This window comes from Papio anubis, chromosome X (assembly GCF_008728515.1).
Source record: "Papio anubis isolate 15944 chromosome X, Panubis1.0, whole genome shotgun sequence".
NCBI lineage: Eukaryota > Metazoa > Chordata > Mammalia > Primates > Cercopithecidae > Papio > Papio anubis.
This window is the reverse complement of record NC_044996.1, coordinates 138,349,737-138,368,271: the sequence shown is the minus strand read 5'-3', so window position 1 is coordinate 138,368,271 and position 18,535 is coordinate 138,349,737. Positions and strand designations below refer to the sequence as shown.

Sequence of the window (18,535 nt, the reverse complement as noted above, 5' to 3'; positions counted from 1 at the left end):
TTGTCTTATGTGGTCTTTGAGCAATGAAAATGTTATTTTTAGAAAAGGACTTTAGTGGAATTTTGAAAAAATATATGCAGTAATTAAAGTGCGTTTGGCCTCATTGGCATGTTAGAAATTAAATGTTGAAGATCTATGTTAGGTACAGACGATTTAGTGCTACATTTCTTCAAGGTTTTTGCTTGGCTTCTGTTAAAATGTAATTAGAGTTCAAGCAATGAAGGCATTGCAAACATATTTACTGAAATTTCTTTTTCTTTTTTCTTTCTTCTTTTTTGAGACAGGGTCTCACTCTATTGCCCAGGTTGAGTGCAGTAGCACGACCATGGCTTATTGAGCCTTGATCTCCCAGGCTCAAGCGATGCTCCCACTTCAGCCTCCTGGGTAGCTGGGACTGCAGATGCACACCACCATGCCTGGCTGATTTTTAAAATTTTTGCAGAAATGAGGCCTCACAATGTTTCTCATGCTGGTCTTAAACTCCTGTCCTCAAGCAATTCTCCCCCTCTGGCCTCCCAAAATGCTGGGATTATAGACGTGAGCCACCGTGCCTGGCTATTTATTGAACTTTGTCCCACAGCTGAGCACTCTGTGGTTGCAAAATACAAGTTTTACCAACCTTCTGGCATCTTTAAGATGCCCATTGATAAGACGGAATTACGACACACTCAGAGTGCATATGGGGATAAGGAACTACTACCTGAGCAGACCAAATCAATCAACATGAGAGCTCTTGGAACTAGAGACGGCTGGGATGACATTCTGGCCCTGCCATTTATTGTCTGTGTAACCTTGGATCAAAATACTCTCTACTTGTCACTTTCTGCACCTGAAAAGTGGGATGATGAGATGCGTTCTCCATGGTTTTATGAGGAATAATAAAAGACCTCTGCAAAGTGGCTATGTTTGGCACACAGCAGGGGCTGGATATATGCTGCTTCTCCTATACACCAAGGCACAGGCTCACCGACTTATTCAGGGAGAGAGGTCATAGAGAACAGAACTTGCACCCTGTACTTGGCTGAAACCTCAGGCATCGACAGCTCAGATAGGAGTGGGGCTCAGAGGCAATTCATCCTGTATTCTGAAGGGCAGCTAAACTTCAACTGAAAAGGTGGGGTCTGGAAGCCATGCAAAAGACCTGCAGTCTCCTGGTGAGGGAGATGATAAACATGAAACCATGTGGAAATGTGGATTAATCACCCTGAAAGACAAGGTCCCTCATTGTTCCCGAGGCAAGGACCATTTCTTTCTTTTTTAAAACAGCTGTACTGAGGTGTAATTTATATACCATAGAACTCACATGTTTAATGGCTTTTAATAATTTATAGAGTTGTACACCCACTACCACAATTCAATTGGAGAACATTCCCATTGCCCTAAAATATCACTTGTGCCTATGTGTCATCAATTCCTTCCTCCACCTCCAGCCCCTGGCAACCACTAACCTACTTGCTGTGTCTACAAATTTGCCTATTCTGAACTTCTAATGTAAAAGGATTTATGCAATTTGCAGTTGTTTTTTTTCTGGCTTTTTCACATAGTGCAATGTGTTTGAGGGACATCCATGTTATAGGGTGGGTGCATCTGCATTTCAGTATTTTCTTTCTTTTCAATGATGTTCTGATATTGGATCAGTTATTCTAAAATTTTAGATTTGGCATCTATATCAGTGGAGGTTTAATAAGGCCAATGTCAGGTTATTTAGATGTTGGACGAAGGAAACAAATTTCAATGAGACAGAGGGAATAAGTTCAAGAGATCTATTGTACAACATGGTGACTATAGTTAAAAACAACATATTGTATCTTTGAAAATTGCTAAAAGAGTAAATTTTAAGTTTTCTTACCACAAAACCAATGATAAGTACGTAAGGTTACATATGTTAACTAGCTTGATTTAACCATTTCACAATGTATACATATACCAGAACATCATATTGTACACCATAAACTTATACAGGTTTTTGTCAATTAAGTTTTTTTCTAACTTTAACAAATTTTAAAAACATGCAAAAAGCTATAGCATGGCCTCTGGCAGGGATCAAGAGCTTCCTACACATTAGTTTTGATGTTAGGATCATCCCAGTTGTAATTAGTTATCCGTTTTAGTAGTATTACCACCGCAGGTCTTATCCACTTAGCAGAAACAATAAGGGACCATCTCTGGGTAGTCACTGTTCCTAGGGACTGCTATATAATCTGCTGGGCAATTCAAAAATTCACTGCAAAATTCAGTTTTTAGAACTAGTAGGTATCCAATAAAAGTTGTTGAATATATGAAGAAAAAATAAACAAAAATTTTAAATAACAAAAAACTCATACAAAAAGGGTCACCCTTTGTGGTGAATTCCCTGCATGAGGCTCAGGGTCTAATGCACAGTGGCAACCAGTAAATATTTGTTGAATGAATGAATGAAAAGTTTGGATTTTAAAATATTGCACACCTGTAAGCCAGAGCTTAATAACTAAAAGGCATATCATCCTTATACTTTCAATGTTATCACTCAACCGTCTATGTTTCCATGGGACTGTTGTCTGATTTATGGGACTGGGATTTGACATAAATTCAGGAATTGTTGGAAGTAGCTGCTCAGTAGTGAGAAGCAGAAGAAAACACTGACACATGGAACTAGGTGTCTTTGTTTTGGCAAGGACAGCAACTGTATTCTGATACTAAGGTGGGGAACGGGAGTTCCGGGCAAACACATTAATAGCACTCATATTGTTCCTTTCAACAAAGATTTGAGAGAGCTCTTCAAATGGCAAATACCTAGCACGTGATGATCTGAAGCACCTCTTTGTAGGTTTCGCTCTCAACACTCTTGGAAAATCACCGAGTGTCATGAGAGGTGTTATTGACGCAGGCCTGTCATGCGGGGGATGACAGAGAGGCCTCCTCAGAAAGACTGAGATGGCCCACACAGAGGGCAGAAAAAAAAAAAAAAACCCCTCTCTAGACAGTTGCAGTACTGGCAACGTCAGGGCCTGGTTAGCAACCACGGCGAGGAAAAATAATACAATGATTCGGGTGTTGATGTATAGAAGACATAAAAGTGAGGGGAAAATGTTTTCCAATAAACATTTCTCAAATAATTTTGTGTTGTTTCAGTAAAGGTGACTGTGGTTTTGTAGGCCCTCCGGTGTGGGTTTAATTGTGTTTACTTATGATGTATGATTACAGAAAGGTGTTATTCCTGAAAAACCATCATAATATAATTAAAAAGTTGGCAGAAGTGACGTCTCATTGCTCTCTTTATTTTTTTAATAAAAAAGAAAACTCTCATTGTGCTCTGCTTGGAGCACAATGACCATAAACCAAGAGACAGAATTCACATTCTTGGAAAATCACATCACACGCTGTGGTTTCCTTGAAAAGGGAGATGGCTTTTGCTCTGGAAAAGACACAGATATAGAGATCCCAATTAAAATATGTCTATTCTTCCAAATATTCTCTCTCATTTAATCCTTGGATATCTGGAACTGATAATTAAGAGGTAACACTGGCAGCTATGTACTAGGTGCAAAGGCAATAATGGAATCCTCATTTGTGGTGGGTCTTTGCACAGACCCTTCCACGCGCACACACACACACACACACACACACACGCATATATATTTATTTTTATATTTAGAATCCATTCATGTTAAATACCTATAGACCTTATATTCTGAGCTGTTTGCTCAGACATTCTTTCACACTCTGCAAAGCCTATGCTTTTTTGCTTAGCTTGAAACCGCCTCCATGAGTTTCTTCTCATCCCCCAAATAGGAGTCCTGCATTACAATCTTCTTTGAACAAATTCACAACCTAGATTTTGGTTGGAGTTGAACATGCAATAAGTTATCAAGAGTTAAATCTAGGAAGTGGATTTGGGATAGTTTTACTCTTTCCATTATAGATTTCCCTATTTTTCATATCGTATATAATAAAAATCATTTTTTAAATAAGAAAAAATAAATGACTATAATTTATATATGTATATGTGTGTGTCGTAAACTCAGGAGCTCAAAGCATTCTCAAATTTTCTTGTGTCATCTAATCCTAAATAAGTCATAGTTCGAATCCCCTCAAAGCCACCCAGGGCTGACTGGGCGCAGTGGCTCATGCCTGTAATCCCAGCACTTTGGGAGGCGGAGGCGGGCAGACCGCTTGAGTCCAGGAGTTCAAGACCGGCCTAGTCCACATGGTGAAACCCTGTACCTACAAAAAAAAAAAAAAAAAAAAATACAAAAATTAGCCAGGCATGGTGGTGCGCACCTGTAATCCCAGGTACTCGAGAGGCTAAGGTGGGAAAATCCTGAATCCCGGAAGCAGAGGTTGCAACGAGCCAAGGTCCCAGCCACTGCACTCTAGCCTGGATAACAGAGAAAGCCTCTGTCTAAAAACAAACAAACAAACAAATGCAAAAGGACCCGGGGCTTGCGAAAATGAAGTGTGTTAATATTCAAGCTGAGTGAGCAGCCTGGCTGACAGGCTGTTTAAATTTTGCTATGCAATTGTTGAAGGCTTAAAGAAAATCTTCATTTCCTGGGTGAACTGAAGCCTGGCTAAATGCTTTTGTGAGGCACTCCTTGTTGAGCAATCATTATATCTATCAAATGCTTGATTCTATTACATCTGGGGAGTTCACTCCCCAGAAAAGAAGAATTGGGATGGTGGTTTCATAAATGCAAAACAAACTTCAGGCTAAGCCCCCTCCGTAAATGTGAATCAAGAGACCATCGGCTCACCTGTGAGAGCTCTGTCAGGCAGTGTCACTTCAATGTCCCTAATTAGGGCATTCAGTCCTTGAATCTCTTAGCTATGCTCACTTTTCTAGGTGATCTTATTCAGTTCCATGATTCTAACCAGTACCTGAGTGCTGATGACTCCAGCAGTGATTTCCACCCTGAATACACACCCACATATTCAAGTGCTTCTTGAATAGGAATCTTAAATTTCATATGTCTAAAGTGAGTGATTTTCGCTATTTTACCCAACCTGCTCCTCTGTTCAGTAAACGAAATCTTCATCAAGTTAATGGGACCCAAGCTTTGGATATAACTTGGACTTTGCTCTTTCTCTCATATCCCCCCAAGCTCTGGTGCCTGTCTGTCAGTAGGAGGAAGTTTATGGTACAACAAATTGCCCTTTACCTTAGAGGTGATGTCCCAGCATGCCCCAGACTGCCATACCCTGAAGCTTCACCAGTGTGGCAGGATGTGAAGTCTTCATTGAGTTAATCTCTCCCCTTTTGGCGTACCTATCTTAGTAGACCATAAAGAGAACTTGCCACTTCCTGCTCAATAATGTGATGTTATAAATACAATAGACTAGTGTGATGCTGTGCAGAATGTCAAGATGATCAAAATGAGAGAGAGAGAGCAAGATAGCAAGAGAGCAGAAGAGTCGACATGTGAAGGGGAAATGCTTTTGATCATCCCTGATGATGAGTACAAAGAAGGAATAATTCTCAAATAGTGACACACCAAACACGATTTTGAACTGCTCCATTAAACATACCGTTTCTGGAGTAGTGGCTGCAATTGGGGTTACTGTCTGATTAGGTCTGTGGTGAACAGCAATTACTTTCTATGTCCCAGTTGACTTTGGCACAGATTAGACAAGTGATTTGAATAGGATATGATGGTACTCATGGCTCCTGAGTCCTTCATGACTTCATGCTGCCTCTAACCTTCGCAATTTCTCCTACACGTATGATTGCTACTGATGCACTCTCTTGGTGAGTTTAGGGGATTCTCCTTGGCTTTTCCTATTATAACGACCCTTACTTCTTTATTATTTATTATTATTATTATTATTATTATTATACTTTAAGTTCTAGGGTACATGTGTACAATGTGCAGGTTTGTTACATATTTATACATGTGCCATGTTGGTGTGCTGCACCCATCACCATGGAATACTATGCAGCCATAAAAAAGGGTGAGTTCGTGTCCTTTGTAGGGACATGGATGCAGCTGGAAACCATCATTCTCAGCAAACTATCGCACGACCCTTACTTCTTAGTTCAGAAAATTCATGTGACGCCTCTGCCCACTTCAGTAGATAATCTCAGTTATATACTTGCAAACTTGGAGAATGACCTGGGAAACTCTACAGAACCAGTGAATCTACTGTGAGAAGCATTTGGGTCAAAAGTTCATATGTAAGGCTCCTAAAAATTTCTGGGTATTCCATTCTCCCTAATGTCCTGGCAATTGTCTATGGATACCATTGAGGAAAAGTAACTGAAATATTTACCCATTATGTTCTTGTAATAGTGCTGTAGGGTCTTTCCTCAGCAGAATCTAGTTTTCCCTCCTATCAGTGGGCTCTAGGTCTGTGAGCTGCCTTAGCTTTGCAAACTGATTAAGGGGCTCGGCACTTATGCAGCTGATAGAGTTTTCTGTTTGCTAGTTCTAGTTTCTTTTTATGAAAGCAATAGAGAAACACCACTGATACCACGGATTCCCCAAGCATCAGACATCCTGACTGTTACCCTGGGTCGATGCTAGTTACAGGAATTAGGTCCACCTTGGATCTGATGGCTAACTGCTGGCATTTCCTCCATCAGAATTCAGTCAATGTCACTGGTATTAGGGAACCTAGTTGTATGGCTGCATCATTCAGTCTCAACCCTGGCCTATAGATAACAGCCACTGAGTAGCTTCTAAAATGGGCTAATGCCCCATTCATTCATGCATTGCTTAGAGCTGTAGTGCAGTGGGGAGGGGTCCCTTTGAATCCTCCCAGAGAATAAAGTCAGGTAGGAGGTCTCTAATTTTCCATGTGCAATTCATTCTAGCATCCCAGCTTCTCTTATCCTTCTCACCGCTTCCCATCTCTATGCTAAGGATATCTGGCAACTCCCCCATATTTACAGAAGGCATTGCTGTGTCCACTATTCCAGGTGCCTTCACGTCAGACTCTCATGATCAGCTCTAGATGTCCTTCCAGAATTTGAACCTCAAGGAACATGTGAGTGCTAACTAATCAATGATTTCTCTCTTATTTAGCTTTATATTATTATCCTCCAATTCCACTCTCATTGTCTAAAGATCCAAGTCCCAAGGTGGGCACAGTGGCCCACACCTGTAATCCCAGCACTTTGAGAGGCTGAGGTGGGAGGATTGCTTGAGGCCAGGAGTTAGAGACCAGCCTGGGCAACACAGGGAGACCCCATCTCTACACCAAATTAAAAACTTATTTGGGTGTGGTGGCACATGCCTGTAGTCCCAGCTACTCAGGAGGCTGAGACAGGAGGATTGCTTGAGCCTGGGAGGTTGAGGCTGCAGTGAGCTGTGATTGTGCCACTGCACACCAGCCTGGGTGGTAGAGCAAGATCCTGCATCTAAAAACAAACAAACATACAAACCTATGGTTTCACAAGTGATACAAATGAGCCCAGTGTTGCAACTCGTCTGACATACAGGAGTTTATTTCTGAGGAGTTGGGCTTGTACTGCCCAGCTCGGGCTATGATGAGACCTGGTTATAGGACTAGGCCAGAGGTTCCTATATAGACCACTTGTATAAGAGTTCTTATCTACAGCAGAGGTTCCTACATGTGTGGCTTCCAGACCACCACCAGCAGCAGCAGCTGGTAAATAATTAATAGGACACATTCTCAGCACACACTCCAAACCAACTGAATCAGATGCCTTGAGAGTAGGTCTTACCAACCTGTGCTTTAACTAGTCTTCTAAGTGATTCTCATGCACGCTCAGGTTTGAAAATCACAGCTGTGGAGAACACAAACACAGATGGGGATGGGTCTTGCGGAACCTGTGCTTCATTTTCAAGGCACCTCTGCCAGGTGAGGTCACTGCATCGGCAGAAATGTTTCCTCTGCTTGGTGGAATGGGGTTGCTTGTGCCATGTAGGAATGTTCTGGGAGATGTCGGGGGCTTGAGATCCTCAAGCTTGTCCACCGAAATATTTTTATCCCAAGTCTTAAGGTGCTGCTCTTGGGGCTCCTTGTTTAGTCACTTTTGGAGCTTGGTCTTATTATTATCCAACTTGGGACTGATTTGTTACATAATCTGTCCTGTAGCTGCAGAGGATGAAAGTCTTCTCTAGACCTTCCCAAGGGGCCTCCCGGCCATCATAGTATCCCTTAAATGGCCAACGTGCCACTCTGAGCCTCTCATTTTCTTTTAGTGCTTTCTTTCTTCAAAACCCTCCCACACCAGACTCATTCCAATGATCACTGCCCACATAGCAGTTAAGGATAGCAGCCACTCCGTCTTTCAAAGCCCTTTATTCCATCTGTAATGCATCCCAATTATCCACAGGTGAAAGCTTTTGCAACCATGATGCCACTGTTTCCTCCGCTGGCTAGTCCCTGCATGGGCCTTCCCTGAATCCTCCATTCCTTTCTAGTCCATTCTCCATCCCTTCTTTCTTTCCTTCCTTCCTCCTTCCTTCCTTCCTTCTTTCTCCTTCCTGCCTTCTCTTCCTTTTCTTCCTTCCTTCCTTCCTCCCTCCCTTCCTTCCTTCCTCCTTTTCTTCCCTCCCTCCCTTCCTCCTCTCCTTCCTTCCTCCCTTCCTCCTCCTCTCCCTCCATCCCTCTCTTCCTCCTTTCCTTCTTTCCTCCCTTCCTCTTTCCTCCTTCCTTCCTTCCTTCTTTCCTCACCACCTCCCTTTTCCTCCCTTCTTCTGTCCTTCCCTCCCTCCCTTCCTTAATCCCTTCCTTCCATCCTCCCTCCCTCCTTCTCTCCTTCCCTGCCTCCATCCTTCCCTCCCTTCCTTCCTCCTTCCCTCTCTTCCTTCCTTCTTTCCTTTCCTTTTCCTTCCTTCCTCCCTCCCTTCCTCATCTCCCTCCATCCCTCTCTTCCTCTTTTCCTTCTTTTCTTCCTTCCTTCCTTCCTCCCTATCTCCCTTCTTTCCTTCCCTCCCTCCCTCCCTCCCTCCTTCCTTCCTTCCTTCCTTCCTTCCTCGCTTCCTTCTTTCCTCCCTCCCTCCCTTCCTCCTCCCCTCCCTTCCCTCCCTCCCTTCCTTAATCCATTCCTTCCTCCCTCCCTCCCTCCCTCCCTTCCTTCCTTCTCATTCTGTTTTTCTCTCTTCATCATCCTTTCTTTTACTATCTTCTCTTTCTTAAGTTAACATCTCTTCATCTTAGCCCTAAGCTTCCCATGGACGGAAACTAAGTCTATTTTGCTTAGAATTCTATCTCTACTCATCTGTTGAATAAATGGACAGATAAATGAATGAAGGGTTGAAAATATGAGCATACCATATGAAAAGCCAATAACCCAAATGGTAGTAACTCTTCTCCCCTTGTGTCATATACCACCCCACACATGATAGCTCATTTAACCTTCACAATAACTCTATAGGCTGGTATTTATACACCCCTTCTACAGTTCTGCTTCCATTACACCACATGTCTTCTTCTAGTAACATTTGGTGCTTGGTACTGGAAATATACTACAGGGTTATAATAGTATCACCTACCAGAATCTGCTTATATGTTGCCAGGGTTATTATAGTATCCTCAGTAAGCAGTGCTGTGTGCCCTGTGGATGAAATTGTTATTATCATGAGTGGCTATGCAATGACCTAGGAAGAGAACATGCTTCTAACAATCTTGCCTCTGTTCCCCAAACTGCTGTATCACTCATTGCATCTCCTCTGTAGTGGGCAAAGGTAGACAATCCAAGTGGTTCTATTCCCAGACCTTTTTATTGGGATCTAGAAATAAAGAGCACCTATTCCAGCAAAGAGAGTTGATTCTGTTAGATACGCCAAAAGGCAATTTTGGTTAAGAGGAAATAATTGTCTAAACTATATGAGAGAGGCTGTGCTCTGGGAAAGAGTGTGTGTAGGTGACATGCTGCAGTGTTTCTGTGCAGAGACTTTATTGACAATGGCAGTGAGCTTCCTAAATTGCCAAGGAAGCTATCCTGTCCTCTCGGTGTAAGTCATTTTTCTTTTTTCTTTGATTTAAGGCAAACAATGTTTGAGCCTTTCAATTATTGAAGATGCTCTCTTCTGTCCTGCATCCAATCAATTCTTTTTTGAAAATTAGTGATTATTTAGACAGGAAGCCCATGAACTATTCATTCATGAAATGCCTGAGACCTCAACTTTATAAATTGTTATCTTAAAGGTATTGGGAGTTCAGGGATAGGGTGTCCCTCTGCCACAGCTTGGGCATTATATTAGAGCCTTTTATTTGCTCATTTTAAGTAATGTGTGGCTGCAGGATACCTACCCTCGATGCCTCCTCAATAGAGAAGGCATATTTTATAATCTCAGCATTTAATTCAGGTGAAGAAATGTCTATCCCTGCCTTGGTATACAACATTTATCAGACTGAAAAAAAAAATGATTATTAAGGAAGATTCACAGAAATAGCTCCTAAAGCAGATAAGAAGATGGTCTTTCCATTCATACTTTAAATTATTTATTTGATCTTTTAAAAGACAATTTCCTAAGTGTTTGAGATCTTTTAAATATTTTAATCACAAGGTTCTTTGTCCTGAAAGTGTTACTAAATACCTGCCTTACGGAAGTAGCTAATCTTATCTCCAAGTACAAAGGACTGACTACAGGCATTTATTTTCTTGCCAGTTCAAGTGGATGAAATTGAAGTATGGATTTGCATATTAAAGGTGAAAGGCATTTGCATTGAGATTATTACAAAAGTCTTGCTCATAGCACTGACTTGTATTAGCCACATTCCCTTTTGACTCCTGTACCAAATGGCACATCTAAGCATCTCTCTCAACAGCTCAAACAGCCTTAGTGATCCATTCTCAGTATCAAGGTAAAATCTCAAGTGCTCTCCAGGCCCTTCAACTGACCCCATTCTAGCCTCTCCCAAGACCCTCCTCAACCTATGCCCCAAATGGACCATAGTCCAGGCACACAAATTACTCCTGGAAAGTCTTTTGTTCTGTATGTGGGTATGGTTTTGCATCTGTGCAAGTGTCCACCTCTACTATGTGGTGAGTAGAATGTTGACTTATTCTAGGGCAGCAGAAAGAGCATATTTCCCCGGAAGCCTTCCCTGAGCATACTTCCCATGTCCTGGGAGAGTCCCCATTCCTCCTCTCTTCCCATCCCCTGTGAACTTTTGTTTAACTACATCCCAGGACTCCCAGTGGCCCAGAACTGAGTGGAGGAAAGAGAGGCAGTGGGGTGGTCCCTGGATGAGAAGCAAACATTTCCATCAAGGGCTGGTCAGTACTAATGGATCCAGGAAAGCCTGCAGAGACGTCTCCTGAGCAGTCAGTTGATCAGTTTGAGTGCTCCCTGTCCACATTCCATCTCAGCTCAGGAAATACCTTTTATCCACGGACACTGGCTGCTCACGTCCCATCCCTGCACATCATGCACATGGCAGTTTTGGCCCCCCAGGAGTATCTTATCAGGATCTGTGATGAAGACCATGCTACTCTGCCAGCCCCACTACAGGATAAGGGATTACTCCTCCAGCTTCTAGGAGGTTCTGTCCCTGCTAGTAGCCCTCAACTCTTCATCCTCTCCAAGAATTACTCTTTTCTGAAGACATCTCTCTTTTCCTAGGCCGTGCTGTTACTTCAGGACCATCCTGTATCCAGTAACTGTTCAGTGCAAGGGTATAAATCTTCCTGCCCACAAACACACCTCAGAGCACTGTACCAGGCCACTGCAACCTCATCTACTCAATAGCACTTTACCAGGCCACTGCAACCTCATCTACACCAGAGCACTGTACCAGGCCACTGCAACCTCATCTACTCAATAGCACTGTACCAGGCCACTGCAACCTCATCTACTCAATAGCACTTTACCAGGCCACTGCAACCTCATCTACTCCAGAGCACTCTACCAGGCCACTGCAACCTCAGAGCTCTCATGGGCTCAGCCAAGTGCTTACTGTGAGAGCACTACAGCTCAAATTTTTCCCTTTGTTCAGATGTGCCTCCTTCCTTTTCTTCTCCTGAGAAGATGCCCCCCATTTGCCAAGCTTCTCATATGCTAAGCTCTGTCTCCTTGGCTTTCCAGGGACAGCTCTGCAACAGTGCCAAGTTCTAGGCATAGCAAAGGCTGCACATAAACAGCAAACTGCTTTGGCAATAAAAACAACCTGGTCCTTCCTTTTCTGCAACATGTCTGCCCAAATCTAAACTTCTAGGCAGATCCAAGTAAGTTCTAGAAGGTCCTTTGTCCCTTAGGTGGGCATGATTTTGCATCTGTGCAAACGTCCACCTTCTACTGTGTGGCGAGTTGAATGATGACTTATTCTTCTAGCAGCAGAAATGGCACCTTTACCAGAAAGCCTTCCCACATAGACTACCATGAACAGGGGTTATTTATTGGAGGTGTGATATTTGCTTGTATCCATACACCTGTGCTCATTAACAGCCAACTTTTTTAGCTGAGGTGAAGCTTTCCTATTGATCTATTTGGTAGGCATATGTCCTGCCTTCCAGAGACCAGATGTATCCAAACTAGATTCACTCAGTTACAGAATCCTGGTAATAAAACAAATTAACTTTAGGAGAACCCACTTCCTCATTTTCTAACACCTTATCAAAGTTTTGATAATACAGGGCACCAAGAGGGCATCATCTCACAAAACGGAAGCAGATGAAATTGAAGTTGCAGTGCTGGACCCAAAGTAACATGCTTGTTTGGGAAAACAAACGGAGGAATCAGTCTATTGCTTAGAGGTCACCTAATCAAGTCCCCTAAATATTTGAACTTAATTCCTTTTTCAAAATAGCAGGAAGTTCTTAATCAGAGTTCTATCTTCTACAAGCATATCTTATTGAGGAATAACAATGCAAGTGTATCTGTGCTTCTCACTTTTTTTCTTTCCTTGTCTGTTTAAAAGAAGCATGGATTTGTCTGTTCAGCTTTCCCCATGCCTCAGGCTACATCTAAATGAGGAGCTTTAGACTAAGTCTGGAACATTGCAGTGCTGGAGGAGCCACTGGTTAGGAGGGAATCAGATGTAACTCAGGGAGAAAGAAATTAAGTTTGTAAACTATCGCTGTGGGCAATCTATCATGCCATGGTGTTCAAGAAATGCAAGTATGGAGATTGAGCACAGTTACAAGTTCAAAGTCACCTTTTGGATGCTGGATTTTATTCCTTTGACTGTTATGCCCCACTGAGAATGGTCTGCATAGATGGTGACTTCAATGGGCTTATAGTAGCTGGGCTTTCAAGGGTAGCCTAGCATCTGTTAGCTAAAGCACATCATCTAGCCTTATTTGGAGCTAAAATCATGACTTTAAACCTGAATCACGAACACACTTCACTCAAACAACCAGACTATTGAAACAATGACCAGATACTGAGATTTGATCAAATCTCTGTCGTGACAGTTTTTGGAATAATGTGGGAAAGAAATATCATAGTGAAGATAAAATGTACATTTTTCAGATGGCAGAGTTTGGAACTAAATCTTCCTGTATTTAGTCCTGAGAGGGGTGGTCCAAGAAAGATCTTTTCTGTGATGGCTCAAGGCAACTGCCTGCTAAGTCATGCTCATATGTGGTCTTGTGGTTGAAGTTGTGAATTTTAAAACCAAACAACTTTTGTAGCCTAGGACACATGCTACTTTCTAAGAGACAATTAAGAGTCACAAGCAAGTACTACGGTAGGTTTAGAGAAAAGTAGTCGGAGTCATGATTAGAACATACCAGGAAATTAGTACAAAATGGACTGGCTCAAAGGGAGGAACTTCTGTATGAGAGAGAGTTTACCTAAATCCTCTTGGTATTAATTTCTAATTTTGCAAAGTCTGACATTGCTGTGAACAATTGCTACTCTGGACAGGAATGAATTTATAGCTGAGGGCTGCAGAACCTGGCATTTCTGAGATTACAAAGCAATTGTCTGTATTTTTTTTTTTCTGTTTAGATGAAATGTAAGCAACATACTGTCTGCTTATGGGTGGAGAATAGGTCCTGTGTCTTAAAGACATCCAAGCAGAGTTTGTGTAGACGTATTTAATAATATGATAATGAGCTGCCCATCTTGTCACAACTTCTGCATCTGTTGATGAATGAAGAGGAAGGATGTTGTAATCCCAGTAATCACCCCTCCAGAATTAGACACATGCCCCTGGGTATGGGGTGAACTTCAAAACTTTAGGTGCCAGGGTGGTGCTACACTAGTTTCCTTGAGGCTTGGGTATTCTCTTGGTTCCTTTGCCTCCTTATAATGAAGTCCTTGCTTCTGTCCCAGCTCCAGGGATACAATGCATGAACTATGTTGCACTTTAGGGGACTCTGCTGCATCCCAGGGGAAAACAGAAGAGATATTGGACTTGAAATTGACTTCTCATTGAAGAGGTCCACAACCATTTTCCAGGGTGAAATTTGATGCAACCAAAATTACTAACATGCAAACTCATGTACTGTGATCACACACCCTGTCCCCATTTTGACTGGTGAGAGCCTGAGCTTAGTTAATTGGTTTTATTACCAGGCTTCTGTAACTGAGATTGAGTGATGGTAGTTTTGATATATCTGGTTTCTGGAAAGTAGGAGATATACCTACCAAAGAGATCAACGGGAAAGCTTAAGCTAAAAAAGTTGGTTGTTAATGAGCACAGATATGTGGACACAAGCAAAGAAGGGAGTCCTAATGACAGTTACAGACAGGATTGAATAGGTCCTCACTTTGGAGAAGAATGAAGCCTCCTGAAGCCTCTCCTGTTACTGAATTGCATCACATTTCCATGCAGGTGCTACTAAAGCTTCCCTACTGCATTGCCTATCTGCATTCCTCTTGGTCTTCACACTGGTTTTGCCTATGTACATTCGATTCCCGGTTCTTCTGTTTGAAAGCCACTTATCTCCAGAGAGCTCAGACTTCAGCCTATCAATGCAGATTCCCGCTTCTATGTCCTGAGTCACCATTCTTCCAAATTCCGTTAAATGTCTCTTCTTTAGGTAATTTTCTTGGCTAATTTTTACAGTTATAGAACGTGATGTGTGAGAGGCAGTAGATTTCTCAAGGAAACAAGCAATAATTTTTAGGAAAAAGTTAAATTGAGGAACAGACACAAACACACACACACACACACACACACACACACACACACACACACTTTCTATTAGGAAAACTGGAGTCATATAATACCAGTGTGATTTTTTTAAAATGCCTCCTCTTTAGTGCACCATGAAAATTGGTTGATTCAATTTGATCATTATGCCTTCTATGGCTTCGTTATAATATTACCTAGTTATGGAAATATGGGTGAGTCATTTCCAATATGTAATTCATATTCTGGGTGTCAGACATGGTTCTACGTGTGAGGAATACAGGAGCGAACAAAAAGTATAAAAGACTGCCTTATTGGAGCTAAAATTAGTACATACACCAGTTGCACAGAGTGTCTTCATTTCAGCCTTTGCTTCCTTTCAAATAGCTCATTTGATAATCTACTAGTATTATTATGTCTTTTTAATTCAAATAAACTTACCCTCTATTGTGTTCCAATAGCCAGATCTGATCTGTTATTTCTCAAATTCTGCTGAAACAGAGGTCTCAGCAGCCGTATGTATGTTAAGACTTTGGTTCTAAAGGAGAATTGCTTTGAGTTGACTGTTATGTCATTGCCTTTCCATTCATCTTCCTCTGTGCTCTACTTGCTGCTGATTTTAATTATTTTGCTGAGATGACACAATCAAAGGGTGCCTTCTTTGATTTCTTTAAAAATAACCACATTTGCTTTTATAAGGAATATTTTCTGTTTCAATCTAAGAACATTTCTACAGTCATTAGCTGAGTTGGCAAAATACAGAGCCCTTCCTGCATTAATTTCACCTCATCTGGTCTTGAATTCAACACAGGATTTATTCTGTAATCTGGTTTGCAAACTTGAAATTCTATTCATAAAGAAATGTTTAAATAAACTTCCCAACAGTGACCCTATCTTCCTCCTTGATTATTTTGATTCCTACGTTCTGTGCTACTTTTCTACCTCTGACCAAGGATCAAAAGTAAAAGATTGTTTTGACTTTATTTTAAATTTAATTAGAAAATAAAAAGTCAGTATAAAGCATTTATTAATATAATCAGACTTATGAAAATGCCTGTTCCCAGGATGTTTCTGTTGAAATTAAGTAAGATACATAATTTTGTACATAAATTTTGGATATTAGGGAAATATTTGATTTAGAAAAAAATTAGAAAGCTGGCCAAATTTATTCCCCTTTCTAAAACTCTTCCTATGGTATTTAAACAATTTATAGTAAAAATCATCTACTACAAAATATATTATTTGCATCTAAATTCAAGATTTTTAGTGATATGGATACTTGTATACATAAACATACCCACATACCCCCAACAGGTATAGTTTTACAAATACCTTAAGCATATACAATACATTTAGAAACATATAGCTGTGAAGAAATGAATAATGTTTATGGTAATCTGGCTTTAAAATCCTTCCAAACTAGATATTTTTAATTAAGAAAACCTTTTAGATAACTGCAAAAACACATTCCAATAAGAGAGTATGCTGTGACCATTTCATATGGTGTCTGTTGGCATTTTCTTCTAACTAGGTCCATATTTTAAAAACAATTTCTAGACCATATGTGGCTTGCCCAATCTTGAGAAAATGTTTAATTCTTGAATTTAAATTTCAATACTTGGAGTGGGACGTGATGGCCAACTAGACATAGCCAGGAAGTACTGCTCCCACCAAGAGAGACCAATATTTTGAGTAAACCAACATAATTTGAATAGATCTTTAGAGACAATATGCTGAGAATGGATGAAGATGTGATGTGGACACTGAGGCTGAAGAAGGAGGAAGCTGGGAACCTGGCATGGGGTGCTTGAATGCTGGGGCTGCTTCCCAGCCCTGAAGAGCTCCTGGGGAAAGGGTACATGAAGGACTGTGGGACTTCCCACTCTTGCAGTGGACCTTGGGGATCCCTAGCTAGAGGGGACCCCACAAACCCCATGGACATCTGACCCAGCCAGGGGATCATCCAGAGAGTAGGCAGAGATAGGACTTCAGCCAGTGAAGCACTGGGGGCCTTTGTGTATGCAGCGGCTCCAGCAAGCCCGGCCATAGGCACCAGTCCCCCTGGGGCTCCCCACCTCCCTCCAAGAAGCTCTAGCTTCAGCTCACTGCTGGGCCAGGAGAGAGTGGAACCAGCTTCCCAGTGGGACTAGGGCATGTCTGTTCTGCAGGCCCTCTTGCCTGCCAGCCCCTCTCAGGGCCCCTATCTGGCCAACTTACAAGAGTGTGTGCATGTGCACGGCACAGTCTCTGCTGCCCAGCCTAGGTGCTTTGCTGCACCTGAGTACATTCCCAGCATCCTCGGAGCACTTTGGATCTCCTAGAACACGAGGAACCCAAGCCCAAGGGTCTGGAGGATGGAGGTGTGGGGTGTCCCACCACCCAGGGCTGTGATGTGCAGCTCAGGAGTGCTGGGCTGAGACCTGTGGGCAGCACTTGAGCTGGGGAGGAAGACTCTCAGAGAACTGAGAGGGGTGAGACACACAGGTTCATAGGCTGCTGCAGAAGTGGGTCATGCCTCCTTCCATAGAGCCAGCCCAGAAAGGACGTGGCCTAGCTCCCTGCCATGGATTTTGCCCAAGGGAGCCCCATGATCCAGAACACCTAACAAAAGAAATGTAGGCATAATGCCAGTTATTGGAGGGGGCTCCCCCAAGGCCCAGGAGTGGGCCTGGTGAGGTAGTCACCTCTCTTCCCTCCACACTGCAGAGCATGGCTGCAAACATGAGGAAATACAGGCACCTAAGAGCCTATCTATCAGCCATTACTCTTAAGCATTATCTACTGGAACACAGTCCAAACTACAACACCAAAAATATTTTGCTAAAATACCCCACTGTGAAGCAATAAAGACCTACAAATAAAGACCCTGTACAGAGCCTTGGCCCTGTAAAAACACCCAGGAGTAAAGCCAACTGACTATACTCAACTGTCACCACAGTTGAAGGAATACCAACCCTCCCAGATAGAAATAATCAGCATAAGAGCTCTGGAAACTCAAAAAGCCAGAGTGTCCCCTTACGTCCAAACAAGTCCACTTGTTCCCCAGCAATGATTTTTAACCACTCAGAAATGACTAAAATGACAGATGTGGAATTCAGAACCTGGATGGCAAGGAAGCTCATCAAAATTCAGGAGAGAGTTGAAATTCAATCCAAGGGATCCAGTAAAATGATCCAAGAACCAAAAGGATGAAATACTCATTTTGTAAAAGAACCAAACTGAACTTCTAAAGCTGAAAAATTTACCACAAGAATTTCATAATTCAATAAGAAGGATTGACAACAGAATAGACCAAGCTGAGGAAAGACTCTCAGAGCTCAAAGACCTGTTCTTTGAATCAACTCAGCCAGACCAGCCTGGCCAACATAGTGAAATTCCATCTCTACTGAAAATACAAACCTTAGTCAGATGTGGTGGCACACGCCTGTAGTCTCAGCTACTCAGGGGGCTGAGGCAGGAGAATTGCTTGAACCCGGGAAGCAGAGGTTACAGTGAGCTGAGATCATGCCATTGCACTCCAAGCTGGGCAACAGAGTGAGACTTTCTCTCAAACGAAACAAAA

At 42.2% G+C, this 18,535-nt stretch overlaps 1 long non-coding RNA gene across 3 annotated transcripts in view; it reads left to right on the top strand.

Annotated features, from left to right (window-relative positions):
• LOC103880637 overlaps positions 1–18,535 on the top strand; it is a 909,354-nt gene that overhangs the window by 153,667 nt on the left and 737,152 nt on the right. For 2 of the 3 annotated variants that reach the window (XR_004180718.1, XR_004180715.1), the window contains exon 4: positions 6,896–6,963. The exons of the other annotated variant lie outside the window; for it this stretch is intronic. This is a non-coding gene — a long non-coding RNA (uncharacterized LOC103880637). The remainder of the gene's footprint in view (positions 1–6,895; positions 6,964–18,535) is intronic. 3 annotated transcript variants of the gene reach the window in all.